The sequence below is a fragment of the Eleutherodactylus coqui genome, chromosome 7, assembly GCF_035609145.1.
Source record: "Eleutherodactylus coqui strain aEleCoq1 chromosome 7, aEleCoq1.hap1, whole genome shotgun sequence".
NCBI lineage: Eukaryota > Metazoa > Chordata > Amphibia > Anura > Eleutherodactylidae > Eleutherodactylus > Eleutherodactylus coqui.
The window spans coordinates 197,474,571-197,479,421 of NC_089843.1; the positions used below are offsets into that span (position 1 = coordinate 197,474,571).

At 44.9% G+C, this 4,851-nt stretch overlaps 1 non-coding gene across 1 annotated transcript; it reads left to right on the plus strand.

Annotated features, from left to right (window-relative positions):
* The first annotated feature begins 3,690 nt into the window (after window positions 1-3,690).
* LOC136574120 (U2 spliceosomal RNA) lies at window positions 3,691-3,886 on the plus strand. Its single transcript, XR_010786243.1, has one exon. It is a non-coding gene; the product is annotated as a U2 spliceosomal RNA (small nuclear RNA).
* Window positions 3,887-4,851: the final 965 nt, after the last annotated feature.

Sequence of the window (4,851 nt, forward strand, 5' to 3'; positions counted from 1 at the left end):
GTGGTGGGGGACTCTGCTAAAAAACAAAAGTGTGAGAGGAGTAAAGAAAAACCCATGGAAACCGGCGACCCGCTGGAAAAAGTGGCGCAGGACCTTGTCCTTACTACTGATAGTGGTGAAGACTTATAAATGAATCTTTGCATAGGGTACCCACCCTGATGTATTTAAGCAGCATGATGTATATGAGGATGTAATATGGGTTTTACCATTTGCTCACAAAATGTCCGGGTGTTTACCAGTAGGGCCAGGAGGACGGCCATACTGAGTTTTCTCAGACAGGAGAATGCGGATGTGTACTGTCTGCAAGAATGTGGGATTACTGGTGATATAAAACCTGATGAATGGCCTTGTGGGACATGTATATGGTCTGGTAGTAAGACAAACAGAAATGATGGGGTAGGCATATTGCTTAAGTCGGGGGAGGTGCAGTTAGACAGCTACACAGTAATTGAGGTGGGGAGGTGTCTGTCAGCGGTACTGATATATAAAAACACGAAGTTTTTGTTAGTTAATATTTATGCTCCCAGCAGTTAGAATGAGAGAAAACTTTTATTTGAAAAAATTAAATTGTTTATTCAGGGCAGAATGCCAGTAATTATAGTCGGTGATGTGAACTGCGACCTGGACAAGAAGGCTTTTGATTTGTCTGGGAAGGTTTTGTCAGAGATTGTTTCTGATTATAGGTTGCAAGACATGCAGATTTTATGTAACGTTAAACCCAAATTATTTACGTACCATGCTGATAGAGGGGGCCTTCATTCCCGGCTGGACTATTGTTTTGTTTCAGAGAACATCATACTGTTAAGCTACCAACAAAAACCAGTTATTTTCTCGGATCATGAGTGTTTGCTGTGTGGTGTGGATGTGAATGTGAGAGGGGTACATGGGAGGGGGCTGTGGAAACTTAATATAAGTCATCTGGAGAGCGAGGATGTGAGAAAGGAGTATGAGTGTCTGTATAACAGGTGGTGTGAGAGGAAAAACAAGTTTGCTAATATTCTGCAGTGGTGGGATTGGGTAAAAAAGAAGACTAAAGCATATTTCAAGTCTTTGGGATATAAACTGGCAGCAAGAAGGCGGGAGGAGTACACAAAACTAAACACACGTCTAAGCTTTTTGGAGAGAATGAGAGAGAATGGTGTGGATGTGCAGGATGAGTTGGTGAGTGTGAGGAGAGAAATTAATAGGTATATTACAGAAAAAGGCAGAAGCATCATATACAGGGCCAAACTGGAGAAGATGGAGTATGGAGAGAAATGCTCTAGGTTTTTCTTTAAAAAAGTCTTTGCAAAGAAACCAACAATAGAGGTGGTGATGAAAGAGGATGGATGTGAGGTGAGTGGGGATGGTGTGAGTGAGGAAGTGGCTGCGTTCTATGAGGATCTGTATGCGGTGAAAGAGAGGGATGAGAGTTTGGAGAGTGAGGTGCTGAGTGTGCTAGAGAGTAAGCTTGGAGAAGGAGAGAGAGCGTCTGTGATGAGAGACATATCTATGGATGAGGTGGAGAGAGTGGTACAAGGAATGGCTGTGAATAAGACGCCTGGTGAGGATGGGTTGCCTGTGGAATTCTATCGTCTGTTGTGGAAGGTGGTGGGAGTGGATGTGTGTGCGGTGTGTAAGTATATGTGGGAGAATGTGGAAGTGGCTGAGAGCATGCGTGGGGGAGTGATTGTGTTAATACCAAAAAAAGGAAGTTTGAAAAGTCTGAAAAATTGGAGGCCCATCACGTTACTTAACTGTGATTACAAGATTTATGCGAAGATAGTGGCCAATAGAATGAGAGATGTGGTTGAATGTGTGGTGAGTGAAGAGCAATTCTGTGCGGTGCCTGGTAGAAGAGTGCAAGAGAGTCTGGTGTTGTTGAGAGATGTGTTGTGGGATTGTAAGAGTAGAGAGAAGAGTGTGTATGTTGTGTCTATAGACTTTGAAAAGGCGTATGATAGATTGTCTCATAGTTTCTTGTTTAGAGTGTTGTTACGAATGGGTTTCCCGAGTGATTTTGTGTGGAGAGTTCAGAGTTTGTATAATGGAATGTATAGCAGAGTGTTGGTGAATGGGTGTGTGGGGAGAAAGGTGAGTGGATGTTCTGGGGTGCGGCAGGGCTGTCCGCTGTCCGCAGTCGCTTTTATTTGTGCGATTGAGCCATTGTTGTGCCTGTTGAGAAAAGATAAAGTTGTGAGAGGGATCCATATTCCAGGAAGTGGTGGGAAAGAGTTAAAAGTGTGTGCGTATATGGACGATGTGTGTGTGGTGTGCGAGTCAGAGAGTGCTGTGCGTAGAGTCAAGTTGTTAGCGTCTATTTTTTGTGGTGCGTCTGCTTTTAGAGTGAATTGGTCAAAGAGTGAATGTAAGGTGTTTGGGGAGGTAGGTGGAGTGAGAGATTTAGGTTTGAATGTAGTGTCTGGACCAATCAAAATTTTGGGGATCATGTTTAATGATTCTGTGGATGGTAAAGAGAGTTGGGAGGCAGCAAAGGAAAGAGTGGAGAAACGGTTGACCTTCTGGAGAATGAGAGATCTTAGTCTCCTGGGAAAAATAGTAGTGATCAAGAGTATTGTTCTGCCAATCTTTTTGTATGTGGCAATGATCTTTCCGCCTGACTATATGAGGCTCAGGAGTTTAAATAGGATTCTATTTGTTTTTTTCTGGGGATCTAAGATGGAGCGCTTGAAAAGAGAGACTGTGGTGAAGAGTTGGAGGAATGGTGGTATGAGTTTCCCGAACCTGGAAGTTTATTTTGGAGTGAATGGATTAGTTTTTTTGTTGGCTGTGATTGAGAGAGAGAGAAAGGTGTCGTGTATGATGAGATATTTGGCCGGGCGACTGTTTGTAAGGTTGAAGTGGTGTAAGAATGACTTGAGTAAGCCTGTTGCATTCGTGGTTCCAAAGTGGTATGAGTGGATTGTAAAGTTTGTAGAGAAGTATGAGTTGAGTGAAGTGGAAGTGAGTATGCTCCGAAATAAACGTCTGCTTGTGAGAATGATTGAGAGTAGGGAAAGGGTGAGTGAGATAAATCTGGTTGGTGGAAGGAATGTGCAGAGAGTATGGGCGAAAGTGAGAATGGATGGAATGACTGGCAGACAGAAAGAAATTGTATGGCAGAGCTTGCACGGCGTACTACCTGTGAGAGAATTCCAGAGGAGCAGAGGTCTGATAGCAAGAGAGACCTGTCCTAGAGTCCAGTGTGGAGGCAGCGAGAGCATAGTCCACTTATTCTGGAATTGTGCCTATGCCCAGAAAGTGATGAAAAAATTAGGACCGCTCTGTAAAGAGTTAACAGGTATTCAGTTTCTATCCTTTGAGGTACTGATGTTTGGTTTAGGTGCGAGTGATGGAGTGAAAGAAAGATTGTTGTGGTTGTTTTTGTCATGTGTGAAAGAAGTGCTGTGGGATGTGAGGAATGTGTATGTGTATAAAAGAGAAGAGCTGAGTGTGAATGCGAGTGTAAGAATGGTACTGGGGAAGTTATTTATATGCTACCTATGGGATAAGAGGAGGAGGGGGGTGGATGCGGAGGGCGTATGGAAGGTGAAGAAGTGGATCCAACTTGTTGGATTGTAAATAGAATGCTTTTCTTTGTAATTTTGTTTTTGTTATTGTGAAAATTAAGAACAGTAATAAAGCCTGATGATGAAAGGGATGAACGTTGCAGTAAATATGCAATGACAGTTTACTTGAAAGTAAAGTAAAGTAAGTTTCAACCCAATCTGAGGGTAAAAAAAAAAAAAAAAAATCTGTTCTTATCAGTTTAATATCTGATACGTCCCCTATCTGGGGACCATATATTAAATGGATTTTTAGAACAGGGAGCTGGAAAAAGAGCTTGCTCTGTCCACTCCACGCATTGACCTGGTATTGCAGTACCTCCAGGACCGGTGCACCCCCTTTCCTACAACAGTTTCCAAAAGCAGAAAAACAACACCGACGAGCAAGAGGTGCAGCGCAGCTGTGGCGGCGGCTGCTGCTACCACCACCCAAGCACTTTGATTGACACTCAGCCCGTCTGCTCGCAACATTGTATCCACTGAGCAGCTGCGTCTGCCAGAGTGTGCACAGCACAGGTACAACTGGAAGCAAAACAACACACACACACCAGTTCATATGGCAGCCGCACTCTATAGTTCGTACCTACCGCTGCGCTAATAGCCAAGTTGGAAACATCGGGCAGGCACAGCGTATCCTGGCAGCCTGCGTCTGTATGCTCCACGTATTCGGGTCATGGGTGTATGTGCAGGGGGCCCGGAGCCCCAGGGGGCCCATAAAGTCTCTCTTCCCCACATTGTAAACCAATGCTATCAATGAAGCTTTATAGTTTGGGGGCCCAGTTCCAGACTTTGTACTGGGGCCCCGCAGCTTCAAGTTACACCTCCGGATCAGGATAATGCTAGGCCATTCCAACCAGCCTGTGTGTGTGACCTGCAGTCGCTGGTAGTCGAAAAGCGGCCGGCCCCGGATGCGCGCTTCAGAGTGGACAGACAGCAGCGGACCCCCAATCACACAGGCCCAAGGCTTGCTATGTAGCACGGAATACCTCATTGGACTGCAGCACTCCACGCGGGCTGAGATACACGCTCCACGTGGGATGGGCAGTATTCGTCCATGAAGATCCAGGCCAACGTTTAGAGATGGAGCAACACTCGGGGAGCAAAGAACTCCAACGAACGGACGTCTACTTTACAAGGATGTATTGCTTTATTCAATGTATGGACACAGAAACAGTTCAACCGCTCGATTACAGACCGCAGTCAATACAGTAAAGAAAGAAATGTGTCTGTTTAATGTAAACTTGCATGGAGCTCGTTTGTCAGCCACTGACTGAATGCTGCTGCTGCATGTCTAAAACGTGGTCTG